The sequence below is a fragment of the Astatotilapia calliptera genome, chromosome 9, assembly GCF_900246225.1.
Source record: "Astatotilapia calliptera chromosome 9, fAstCal1.2, whole genome shotgun sequence".
Taxonomy (NCBI): Eukaryota; Metazoa; Chordata; class Actinopteri; order Cichliformes; family Cichlidae; genus Astatotilapia; species Astatotilapia calliptera.
In genome coordinates, this window is record NC_039310.1 from 21,600,735 (window position 1) to 21,614,623 (window position 13,889).

At 38.7% G+C, this 13,889-nt stretch overlaps 1 protein-coding gene across 6 annotated transcripts in view; it reads left to right on the forward strand.

The window, feature by feature from the left end:
- The window catches only part of slc4a2b (solute carrier family 4 member 2b), a 58,697-nt gene that overhangs the window by 12,425 nt on the left and 32,383 nt on the right, over window positions 1-13,889 (forward strand). For 3 of the 6 annotated variants that reach the window (XM_026179911.1, XM_026179916.1, XM_026179913.1), the window contains exon 3: window positions 10,222-10,545. The exons of 1 other annotated variant lie outside the window; for it this stretch is intronic. The gene's annotated coding sequence lies outside the window, so the exon portion shown is untranslated. The remainder of the gene's footprint in view (window positions 1-10,221; window positions 10,546-13,889) is intronic. 2 more of the 6 variants (XM_026179912.1, XM_026179915.1) reach the window with 1 other exon arrangement.

Consider the following 13,889-nt stretch of genomic DNA (forward strand, 5'->3'; position numbering starts at 1 on the left):
TTAATTTTTTTGCTCCTCTCACTCTAGCAGTTGAGCTGCCTCACTCTAGCCCCAACATTCCGTCCCATACACACCCATTATAAACTCTGAAACGGGTGAAAAAACATCATGAAACTTAAACTGGAACTGAAGAAAAAGTATAATAGATATTGAAAAGATAAATACAAGTTGAATAGTTGAATGTCTTGTCTTCGTTTTAAAGTTTGAATGGTGGCTCTATGTGAACGTATGTTGAAGTAGTAAGAGTTTAAAAATGAGTAAGTTGAATGAGAATTTGAAGGGTCTCCCCATTGAAATACATGGGAAATTTTTGTTGAATAAAGTTGAATAAAATTAAAAATATAAATGTTAAAAATGAGAAAATAGAAGCAATGTTGTCCAAAATAATAGGAATCTAACGATGTTTGAATGGTTTTTCTAAGTTGAACGGTTTTTGAAGGAGTAGGCTTTCAAAAAACGTACGGAATACAGAATAAAATATAATAATAAAGATTAGAAGAACAATACTGTGAATGCTTTTCAAGCATTCACACTAACTAGAAAGTGCATTTTCTGAAGAAACTGCAGTGTGAATGCTTGAATCTGAATGTATGCACTGAAATGAATTAATTACTGAATTTAAGTTAAAAATATTGAATGAGATAAAAAAAAAAAAACCCGAATTTAACCTGAAAACAAAGTGCTGAACTGCTAAAAGCTGAAGGTTACACAGAAGAAGAAGTTGGAAAAAAGCTGAAAATGTTTTAATGTAAATTAGAAAAACCTAAGAAATGAGAAAAGAACATTTAGAGTCAGAAAACATCTGAATGAATATTAAAAGGTCATATTCTTTGAATCACTGAATGACTAAAATGTGATCCCTCCACTTGGACCCACACAGTTTAAAAAGTTTACATCTCTGAGCTTTGAAAGACAAGATGTTGGAAAAAGAACAACGATGGCGACGTTTTGAGGGTAAAATGATGGCTTTAACACTGTGGACACAGCAGCAGTTGAAAGAGAAGTGTTTAAGATGAATCTTGGTACAGAGGCAGGCAGAGCTCGTTAAGCAGGCAGGTGTGAGCCTGGTTGCTATAGTGACCGCACCCAATGGCTCCATACACACGTACACAGACATGCGCCTCACTTTTGCTGCTTAAAATGAACAGAAAAGTCAGGCCGAAACAAATCGTTCCCAAATGAAAAGTAAAAGTCGTATTGACAAAATTCTTTCACCGTGAGCGACAGCAGCTTCTAGTCTACCTAATTCTCAGTTTTCATGTCTGTGGAGTTTATTATATGGACGTGGTGACAGTGTAAAGACACCATGCTCTTCGGATTTTCAAACCAACCTTCTGAGCCGTTTTAACATTAGAGTCTATGGAAGAGTTGGAGGGAGGAGGCTGTGCATTGGTGACATTTACGAAAGAACCATAACACCTAGGACAATAGTAAACACATTGGATGAAAGAGGACAGCGATGGCTACGTTTTGAGGGTAAAATCATACCTGTAGAGCAAACGCTGTGGACACAGCAGCAGTTTTAAAAAAGATTTTAAGATTAATTTTTTTGCTCCTCTCACTCTAGCAGTTGAGCTGCCTCACTCTAGCCCCAACATTCCGTCCCATACACACCCATTATAAACTCTGAAACGGGTGAAAAAACATCATGAAACTTAAACTGGAACTGAAGAAAAAGTATAATAGATATTGAAAAGATAAATACAAGTTGAATAGTTGAATGTCTTGTCTTCGTTTTAAAGTTTGAATGGTGGCTCTATGTCAATGTATGTGGAAGTAGTAAGAGTTTAAAAATGAGTAAGTTGAATGAGGATTTGAAGGGTCTCCCCATTGAAATACATTATAAATTTTTGTTGAATAAAGTTGAATAAAATTAAAAATATAAATGTTAAAAATATGAAAAATGGAAGCAGTGTTGTCCAAAAGAATAGGAATCTAACGGTGTTTGAATGGTTTTTCTAAGTTGAACGGTTTTGAAGGAGTAGGATTACAAAAAACGTACGGAATACAGAATAAAATATAATAATAATAATAAAGATTACAACAACAATACTGTGAATGCTTTTCAAGCATTCACACTAATTAAAATAATAGTCATAACAAAAATGATAATTGCACAGTCCCAATCTAATAAGCCAAGTAGGGTAGTGGAGCTTTTCAGCCACTGCACCTCACATGTAAATATTTTGTAGAGTTGATTTAATGGAGGCAGACACCTAAACAAGGTAGATAAAATGACAAAAATCTCACATCTTTGCCTCAAAAAGAAACAAGCTCATTGATGGACTTAGCTTATTTTGGTTTTCATGTGACGTATGACCCTGAAGGTAAGCGCGTCATGGACTAAAGTAAAACAGTATGTTGGATGTGCCACGCAATGCTCAATTACATGGGTGGGAACTAGTGTGTTAGCGCAGTTTGCTCGTTAACGTGTTGGCCGTCCAGCCCCATGCACGGGGCGATCCGCGGTAGCTCGTTAACGGAGATTTGCCGTGTTGTGGCGTTAACGTCATTTCAACGAGATTAACGCTGACAGCACTAGTGGGAACACAACGAATATGACTGCACATTTACTCCGACGCCATCCTAGTGCAAAGACAAGTGGAAGCAGACAAAAACAACAAGCACAGATGCTACAAACTTTACCCGAGTCATTTAGACAGCCGTTAGCATATGATTCTCCTTATGGGGACCTGATATGTTTAATATGCTGCTGAGAGTATAGCCCAGAAGAAGCGTATGGTATAGCTTTTATTTTGGAAAGAGCCATTTCTCTGTAATAAACTCTCTTTTCCAAAGATGAGTGATTCCTCAATCAGATTTATGTTTTTATTACTTTGTTGTTTCAGCAACATTAAATTTAAAAACTGTACTTTTGAGTTAAATATATATTTATAATTTTAATAAATGACAAATTAAACGGGCATGAACATTTTTTTTTTTTTTTTTGTATCAAAAAAAATCGAACCTTGACACTAGGGCTGCCACAAGCGATTATTTTGATAGTCGACTAGTCACCGATTATTTTTGCGATTAGTCGACTAATCAGATCATCATCCACTGGACGTAAAACGTACAGCTTATTGCACCAGCAGCATCTGCTCTTATATAACTATCATTAGCTTACAGCTTTAAGTGTTTAAGGTCTGTGCTAACTAAAAATAAAGACAAGATGATAGTTTATTAAATTTTAATGAAATTTGCAGATTGGTTCAGTGAAGTTTAATAAACTCCTTGCTATCTAAAATATAAGAGGACACTGGAGTAAATTCTGGAGCATCTCACACTTCTGATAATCAGCTGTCTGCTTGACGTTTATTCAGCTGTGTAAAAACTATACCTTTAATCTCAGCCAAACCGATTTACTCAGGAACAAATAAAATACTAAAAAAAGCCAAACAATAACATTTTAAAGTTATCTAAGTGACTTATATATATTTAACCTGAGTAGCGAAAGACGGCGGTGGGTTTGAAAACGATCTGCCGGGAGTCCGGTGTTCTCACGGCTCTAGTTAGCCTTGCCCCCGGCTAGCTATCGAACTAGTGGGTAACAGACGTCTCCGAAAACGTCGGAGCGCTTTTGAAAATATTTGGTGTCTTGATAAACTGAGCAGATATTTGAGGTTTACACAGTTACATTCTCGCCTGAAAATATGTTAAACGTTTATTTTGTAACCCAGAAAGAATAATAAGAGTAAAATTAAAACTAGCAAGCTGCCGCCATTGTTGGAAACTGAGCTGGGCTGCGCTATGAATTCTGGGACACAGTTTCTTCTTCTTCTTCGGGGTTTAACGGCAGCTGGCATCCTTGTACATGCAGTGCTGCCATCTTCTGTTTCAGTCCGTTATTACACTCTTAAATCCTGCTACTTATTCCTGCGTCTTTTGGGATCTTACAAAGCTTCAAACGACGCGTCGACTATTAAATCAGTCGTCGACGATTTTGATAGTCGACATAATCGTGACTAGTCGACTAATCGTGGCAGCCCTACTTGACACCAAAGTATCGAACCGAACCGTGAATTTTGTGTATCGTTGCACCCCTAACATTCTGCTACATGTTATGCTGAGAGTGCAATAAGCAATAAAAAGAGAAGCTGGACAAACTGAGTATTATATCCTCTCTGCATTATCCCAAACCCATTTTTCTGCATTATGTTTTTTTTGGTAATAATCTATCACGGGTTTGTAGCTCTTCATGTTTGTTTTACCTTCCCCTTGCAGATAAACAAGCATGCTGCTTTTTCCATAAACATATTAATCCTGAAAAATGTATCTGAACCTAAACACTGTTATTTTTGTCTTGTTTATTATCTGGAACCATGACGTTGGCTTGCTTGGCTGTTGCTCAGCTGTTGCTCGGCTCTATCCTGCTATTTTGCATTTAATTATCATTATGTGATTTGGCTGTAGACGTTGGAATGTGCATTGTTAGGCCTGCTGTCCTGTTACATTAAAGCTCATTAAGTTGTCTCCAGATTGTAGTTTATTGGGAGCATCTAAACCAGACTAAATATGATCTGGTTTGACATCCTTTCTGTTCCTCTTGGATCAATCTTTGCCTTCATCATCCTTTCCCAAGCAAACACAAGTTCAAATTTCATTCATTTTCTCAGTCTGGCAAAGGTTTCCCAAGTTGTGTTGCCAGCCACACAAACGTAATCACATTACGTTGTTTCCCAAGAAATGAATAAATGGCTGACTTGTATTTGGCATAGTGTGAGATCTCTTTTAGGGCTTTGTTTTGGGTCTGGGAGTCCAGGGGATATTTTATTCCCGCGCCTTTCTAAGTCTCAGGACAATAAGTGGTTATTCTAAGTGCACCGGGTCACAGCTTCACAATTGCTGTTTTTCTGCAACCTGAGCAGCCCTTGATGCAATTTTGAGAAGGAGAACCACACCCTAAGACTACTGGAGCTGGATAGGACCGGTCTCGGGCGGCTCCAACTCGTCTTTTCTCCATTATTACACTGTGTGCTTCCCCCCCCTTTATATTACTATGTGTAATCCAGCATTGTAATTACATTGCTGCAGACAAGGTGCTTTATCTCAGTATTCACTGAAGTAGAATACGAGAGAACCTTCACTGTGCTAGCTCAGTGGTTTTATTACAATCTGATATGGGTACTTTGAGACCAATACCACAATTGCTGTTGGAGGCTGTTAGAGCTGCAAAAATCAATATCTTTTTAATAACAGAGGATGAAATGGGTGGATAATATGAATACTACCCTTTGGCTCTTTATGGCTTTTTTAACATTTTTATTGTTTTTACTTTTTAAGCTCGTTGTTGTGATTTTCAAGCTTGTGACTGGTTGTTTTGACTCCTTACAAACTAATATCTAGATATAAGATGAAAACATAGACACGTATTTTACTTTGTATGTTTATTAGAGGCTTGCTACTTCCTGTTGACTGTTTTTTTGTTTTTTTGTTTTTTTTTTTTAAGGAGGAGGACAAAGAGTGGAAGCTTTTGTTAATACATCTCTTTTATCTCTATAAACGGGGAATAAAGGTCAAACAAGGATAAAAAAAAAAAAAAGACCTACTTCATGTTGATTGAATGCATTGTTCAGTTTCCATGCCTCCTATTTATAGCAGACACATTAAGTCTTTGCAGCCTTTTCTAACTTGCTGAGTCTTGGGTTGTTTCGGTTTTGTGGACACTGATATTCTTCAAGTAGAGCGAAGACTTGCGTCTGTTTTAGCCTGCCGCTGTGTCTCGTATACCCTAAGCCTTTCTGAGGTATGTGAATGCTTGAGAGATGATTGCGTTCTCTTTTCTGGAGGTGAGGACGATAGACTGGCTGGGACTCAGCAGTCTCTGAAATCTCTCGTCACTCCAAAGACAGGTGCTGTTTCAGCTGTAAGCACAGCCATTTTCTGCCTGAACCCTCTGATGGGAGTTTGATATAAGATGTGCATAGATTGACTGAGAGCAGCTGTTCGCTGTGTTAGACTGGAGCTCTTCCAGTGACTTTGTGCGCATAACAAGCATAGTCATGCTGAAGTCTCTAGACCGTGCCAAACCCTGAGTGAAGCTGGTGTGGCCACTGGGCTGTGAAGAGATGTCTGCATGTTACAAAACTCAGGAGTTGGCGGGGTCACTTCTAAACTGCTGAGCTATTTTAGGCTAAAACACTCGGAGGCAACTGAGTGAACGCTATCAACACACCAGTGCCAAATCGCCATAGAGATCCACAGGCAGGGCAGCTGTCAGAGGTATACAGCTTCATCGAGGTCAGTCTGCATTAGAAGGCAGCACAAGGGGTCTGACTGCTGTAGTGAACCTCTGTGTTAATGCATAGTCTTTGCAAGTCCAGCCTCAGCTGCATCACTTCAGTGTGTTTGTGTGTTTTTATGAATAAGAATATTGCCTTGTGTTAAACTTGAGTGGAGAAAAGAATTACAGGAAGCTGAGGGGAGTTTTCCGAAATGCGTTAACACTAACACTGCGTTAAGGCAGCTTGTTGTCGTGCAAGAATTCTCGTCAAATGTCATTTTTGTGTTTGCTTTCATGTTTCGACCGAAGTACAGATTTCTTTATTTAGTCCAGCTTTTGGGCCAAATCTGGCTCGGTATATTAACCTAACATTAACTTGACATATTCTGTGCAGGTTGGTGATGTGATGTAAGCTTCTCATTTGGTGGTTGCGGTTAAGAAATGACTACCTGTTGTCAATGTGTGTATGAAGTTGCACCTTTTTAGAGCTGGCCACAGTGGATAATGCTATTATTATTGAGGAAAGCCCCAGACTTTGAAGTGGCTTTAATTTTAGCTTTTTCCCCCCGCAAGATATGCATGTGACTCTGCAGTGAGCTTACATCCCCGGAGACAAACAACTACACCTCTCTCACACACACACACCCTCCGACTTCTGCTGGCGTTTGGTTTTTCTTTAGCCCTTAGGCTGATATAAGCTTTTGTGGAATGCAGTGCTTGATTATTTGGCGAATGGATAAGCAACTTGTTTAGATCACAGGGTTGTTCTTTGCTCGCTGCAAAACACAATTAATGTGGCGGCTTTTGTGACTTTAGGTGGGATTAATTGTGTAATGGTGTTGATTCTTCCATAACATGAGAGGATTTTTTTTTTTTTTTTTCCATTGCCAACTATGCTGCAAAGCTGCGGCAGGCCAGGGGAAAAAATAAAATAAAATAATACTTGTTTATTAATTTCAGCACCCACTGTTTACATGTTTAGATGAAAGCTATTACCCTTTTAATAATTAAAGAAGAAAAGAAGAGCTGCGTGGCTGATCTGACGGGCGCTCTTTAGTGAAGCAGGTAGATGTTTAAAGAACAACATTTCAACATCTCATTTCTTTCTATTTTGCTTCCAGAGTTTCCTGTAATCATTAAGCTGACTTTAGCAGTAGACTCTGAAGGCTTAAAAAAAAAAAAAAATTCCTTGCTCATTTACTCATTTTCAGTTCAGTCTTTGTAGCTGACTATTTGTATAGGAAGTGTTTTATTTATTTATTTTAGTATTTATTTATCTTTTTCTAAAGCCACTTAACACAGACCTGTGACTCATTCAAGCATATAAAAGGCACCTGACTCAAGGGATGAATCAGTGTTGTGTCTACACACAAAAGTCAATTTAGATACAATTGTTTTGAATTGTATCTAAATTGTATCTTCAGGCACTGTCACAGTTGTTCCCACTTCTTTAGGTGATTCTATGAAAAATGCCAAAGATAACAGTTTTCGAGACATAAAACAGTGTTCACAGTGGAACGGTGCCTGTCAAAAAGCCATTCTTAAGGAAGGGAAGTGGGGAGGTTGAAGTAGTTGGTTAGCCAGTTATACATGAACTGGACTGAAAATGAACTGAACAAAACTGCATCCAATCATTGCACCTTTTTCTCATTTGCCTAGTAAAATCTAAAGAAATGAGGGGTGGCTTAACACATTCTCACAGTTCTGTAATAATTATTGTTATGCAGATATAACCATAGGGAACAACTAAAGCACTCTGTCTTCGCGTAAAACAACGTTTTAAATATATTTTTCAAACAAAATAAAGAAAGAGACAATGTGTTTTCAGCAGGGTCTGAAAACCAGGTGTGGGTGGCGAAGTAGAAACACCTGTAGTAAATAACCTGCAGAGGGAGCTAGAAATAAAAGCAGAAGTTTCATAGCCCAAATGAGAAGATGATAAACGATAACAAGAAAATAATCTGTCCAGTTCATGTCCCTCACAAATCCCCCTGTCATGTTCTTTGCCATCTTTGGTCACCTGTTAAGTTTGTATCACATGACTTTGTTTCACCCTTTTTAGGTTGAGAAAGAGATTTGTCATGGATATTTTGAGAACAAATACATGGGAAGCACTGTGTGCAAACCTCATGTGACTTTGATGCTTGAAAAACTGGAGAACCACAAAATATTCTTGTATGGTTTGACCGTTTACTGGGTCGACCAATTAAGAAACACTTAATTTATTAATTTATGTTTTTATTTATGTTTAATATTTACAGTTTACAGTTACCTACAGTGCATCTGGAGGGTTTACACAGTTTGTCATAAAGTGCATTCAATTCTTTTATCATCTAATTACAATGAGAAGTTTTTCTTTATTTTAAAGGAGACAGTTTGTTGTGAAACTTGGAGCTGAGCTCAGGTGAAACCTACCCTTATGAATGGCCCCTCAGATGCTAGATTAGACATGCAGTCGTTGTCCCCAGCAGTTGACGTCTACTGACTTTAGAAATCCCCTCATGTTTCCTCTCCAACTTTCACGAGTTTGACATTTGTGGTTTTGAAGTAAAGGTCTCTGCAACAATTTTTGGGTGGACTGTATTCAGATTTCCTTTACGATTACCTGTAATTGCTTTGGTGATTCCCCTCATGTTTCATTTAAAACATTAATCGGATATTAAACTGACTGGAAAAACAAACAGTATGTACACAGAGTGTACACCTACATTTGTTTTTCCCACCTTGGTTTGTTTATGCACAAAACATTAGTGTTAGTTAGCCGTAATATTGCCACAATTTCAGTGAGATAAAGGATGTGGGTCCAGGCAGATAATGAATATAGGATAGCAATGGTGTCTCAGCACGCAGCTGGACAACAAGTGAGAAAACATCATTAGTAACTTCCATGGTGCTTATTGGCTCATTGCTGGTCACTAATTACCCATAAGCCTTAGCTGTACTTTGTGTTGCCCATTGTAAACATGCTAGCATCCCCCAAACTGTCCCCCCCCCCCCCCCCCCCCCCCCCCAGCTTCATGCTAATATCAGTATGCAAACATGCCAGAAATATATTGGCTAATTTTGTTTTTATTAATTTAACCTTTCAGTTTAACATGTTAGGATCATGCACAGTATAAAAGACGAAATTAGCTACTCTTACGTCACCCACTGGTTAGTGAAGTCCCGTTAGGCTTGAGTTGAGCATTTTCGGCATTGCCATCATGAAAAGGACAAGAAGATCTATGACAATGACAGCAGGGACATGAGCATGTTCTGGATAATCCTCCGAGCAACTGAGTCCATAAACCCAGGAGGAAAGTGTTCACTGACATCACAGAGCAAGTGTTTTCCCAGAGACACAACCAAAAATCTTTTTGGCGAGGTCAGGCGTGTGCAGAGAAAGGGACAGTGGATGTTGAATATGGAGCTTTCAGCGTGAAAGAAAAGAAAGCCAGCAGAAGATTCATTGATGTAGTGGATGGGGTTCATGCAGAGGGTTTGTGTGACGGGAAGATGCTGAGGATGGGGCTAGATGGGGACAGATGATCTGCTGCGGTGAATCCTAAAGGGTTAGCATATTTAAGACACTTCTGCACTGTCTGTGAAAAAGCACAAAAACATAACCTGGAGGCTGGAGCCTGAGGATATATCTACAGTAACTCTTAAATAACACTTCAGCTGCTCAAAAGTATGTTTACCCTTCCTAACTTGCGTCTAATCATTGTTTTCTTTTTTTGGTGCGTGCCAATTATGGGTTATTTGAAATTTTAAGGTCTCTAAAATAAAAAAAGCATAACTAAATTGCAGAAAATCACTGTTTAGTTTTAGCTGAACTGGTCACAGTTAGTGGTAAGCAAATGCAAGTCTATGTCACAAAGGCAAAAAATTGTCAAAACATCCAACTCCCCTCGTTCGGTTTGTTGTAAAGAATGTAAAGAGAGATATCGATCGCCGCATTTCCACTTTGTGTGTGTGTGTGTGTGTGTGTGTGTGTGTGTGTGTGTGTGCGTGTGCAGGAGCCTCTGACTCAGTGCTGAATGGGTCCTAGAGTCACATGGCTACATGTCAGCAGGCTGGAGGAGGAAACGTAATCCCGAGGAGGAAGGCTGGCGTTATCAGTCTGTGCATGTTGGTCTGAGAGGGCATTCGGCTCGACGAGACACTCCACATCTCTAACACGCTCTCTCTCCTTCTTTTTTTTTTTTGTCTTCCTATCTGTCTCCTCTCCCTCTGTTTGTTTTCTCCCTGCACTCTGATCAGCCCCGGGTCTGTATTCACAGCAGAGTTCAGAATTGCACTACAATGTCTGCGGTGGCTTCTCTGCAGTAAAGCACACAAAGGTATGGTACAATCAATAAGCTTTTTTTTTTTTTTTTCCTGCTTCTTTAACAGTTGCTAGGTTTTCAACTATTTGCATTTGTCACATTTGTATGTATTTTTTTTTTACAGATTATTGATTTTGCCATTCATTTTTATTTGGTTTATTAATTCATTATTCATATGGGCTAGTGCTTAAAAGAGTAACCTGATCCGTTATTTGTCAAGTCTAATCCTTCCTGATAATGAAACATTTGAGGTGAGATTAGAGCTGACTCAGGGTTCAACCACAGTGATCTGTAGCCAGCTGTAAACAAATCAAAATATGCTCCACAGATTACACAGTTTGAGGAAGGAGGGAAAGTAAGGGGGTAAGAAAACCAAAAAAACAACAAAAAGCCCTTTAAATGATCTTGAAATGAGCTCTCTTGTTGCCCACTTGTGTTTCAGTAGCACAAACATGTTTTTCCAGTGTTGTAAATCCTAAATTGGTGCCTTCAAAGGACACATTTTAGGACTGGATTGCTTTCTAAGTGACGTGGTTAAATCAGAATTTGACCATTTGTGGCTACATCAAAAAACGATGTGATTTTTCTAAAGTGTTTGTCGCTTCACCCACTTTAGTTCTTTTTTATTTTTTTTGTTCTTTTTTTTTTTAAATAAAAGGTTAATGGTATAATAGGTTAGCAACACAGTCGGTGTTTCAGGAAAAAAAATGGTGTTGTCTGTTCAAACCTGCACTGTCAGCTAAAGGAAAAGCTCTGTTCTTTAATGAAACCTCATACTTCTTCTTTCTTCCCTGTCATTGTCCTGCTTTCATAAATACAGGCCAGTGTATTGGTTGAGGTTTGGACATTGTGATCAAGCTTCTATTTCTGTGCACGGGCATTTTTATTGGCAGTGTGCACATTTTATTGAACTGTTCTTTAATTATGCTTTGTTTTTGATAGAATTTGTAGATGTGCAGGGAGACTGCGGTTGGCGCTCACGTGCCAAGCTGCCAACCGAAGCCGGGCCCGGCCGCGGCGTCTTGACAGAACGTTGGTTTAACGCACATGTGGGCTTTTGTCGTGGGTTTTCTTCTGGCTCATAACCTCCGTCCCGTCGTCTGACTGTCTCGTGTATTTATGAGGGCACGACATAGGATATTTTTAACCTTTTGCTTGCGATTAACACAAACGGTCAAATGACATCAAAGTGGAAGATGCACAGGTGCAGAATAAGCAGTTTGTAGGTCTGTATAAGACATTTTTGCTATTTTTCTGAGATTTTCTTGCGCCAAACCATCAGTACTTGACTCCTAATCCAGCGCTCTGTTTTCTATAACCTGCTGTCTTCAAGGATCCCATTTACCCATAAATGTGTCTGTGATATGCATCAGGTGGTAGGGAACTCTTCCTCACAGAAAAGTTTAAAAACATAGAGGGATTTCCATCAGGAATGGAAATTTACAACATACCACAGAGCCAAAGAGTCAGGTGCATTCATACACTTTGGGAGCGATGAGTCATCACAAAGTACACATCAGAGATCCAAATAAAGAGAAAATGTCAAGCTCTCATCACTCTCCCACTCCGTTATCCTCTTCTTCTGAAAGTGGGATGCAGATCTTTGGAGATTTACAGATTAATCTGATGTGTAATTAAAAGCAAAGGAAGTGTTTGCTTTTGGGATTTATTGCAGTCTCGCGTTAGAAACTATAAAATAACATGTTACACGCTACACCCGCTTGTTTTCTGTAAAAATCTGATTCAAGTCAACACTGGGTGTGACCCCTTTGAAGGTAACCATAGGCAGACATAAGCATTAAGTACTTAATTTGTTTGAGGATCTTGAAGAACTGGCTTAATTTCTATTGTTTTTTTAGGCTGGGGCAGTGACTTCTCTAATAAGTAAGTAATCCCAAATTGACTGGATGATGCTGACATCAGTAGTCTCTGGGGGGGCAGACCATCTGTTGCAGGGATACTTATAATCGTGGTCTTCCATTACATTGCTATATGCTTAGGGACACAGTCAAGCTGCACATGCTGAAGAAAAAGTGTAAATGTTAAATTCTCAAGCGGTAATCTCCTGGTTGGCACAGTGCTTGTATAATAAAAAGTATGAGAGGTAGATCTGGGTGAAAAATGTTAGCTGTGATTGATTTTATTTTTTATTAATCTGTATGCTTAGAATGAAAAACAAATCATCTTTGTACGTCACTTCATAAAAGATTAGGCTAGTGTCTTAATCACAGATGGCATGAAAGATGTCACTCATTGGTGTTGAAAGCTCAACTTTACTGTTTTCTTAAAGTTATCTTATATGGATGAAAGGCTGGAGTGCCATTTATCAGCTGAAGCTAGAGGGCTATATAGCAATCTGCATCTGTAATCTCTATGGGTGCAATGCATAGCTGTCCTCAGTAACAGGCTAATAAAACACTGAACACTTACCAGTCGGGGCACCTGTCAAGCAGAATGACATTTAAATTTAGATGTCAGGTGGAAGTTTTTTTTTTTTTTTTTTTTTTTTTTTTTTCGTAAATGCATTAAAATGTTTTTATTACTTATAAATTACATTTAAATGTAAATGTGATTTTATTCATTTTATTTTTGCACCAGGTTATTTTTTTCCCAGCCAAGCTTTAGACGTTGTCCTTTGACCAAGACTTGCTATATTTACACAAAAAAAGGCATTCAAACAAGGCTGAGTCTTTAACAAATACAGATGAAGAGTTCAGGCTAAAGCAATTTAGTATTGTTTCTGAGTATGAAGTCTTTGGGCCTACTATAAATCCAGGCTCACCACTACAAGCCCGTCGATACAACTGCAAAGGCTCAGTAACACATAGGCTATTTTCGTTGAACGCAGCACATCAACAAATCCTACTACCATGCAAACCAAACAAGCTCCCAGGTGGCTAGAGCGCTTTTAAAATGAGCAATTCAGAATTTGACTAGTCATTGGAGCTAAGGAGGAGAGGCACCATGCAGGTTATTAGATTCACGTGAAAGGTCGGCATCCATTAAAGTATGGCGGTTAGTTAATGCACGTGGTGTGTTTACCTTGCATATCTGTAAAGGGTCCATTAATGTTATATTTGCATGGTTTGGATTGGTGTATGGTGCCATTCAAACAAGCCTTTTTCAGGGAAGGCCTTCCTCGTTCCAACAAGGTAATGCCAAACCACATTCTGCATGTGTCATCAGTCTCATTGCTGCTTACTGACCTTTCACCAAAATATAACCTTTGGCACATAATACAAAGGAAGCCTGACTAGCTAATTAGCTAGAGTCCTATATTAAGCAATAACGGGAAAATTGGCTGGTAAAAAGTTTCCTCAGTTACCAAAAGTATTGTTCAAAGAAGAGGTGGTGCCTTA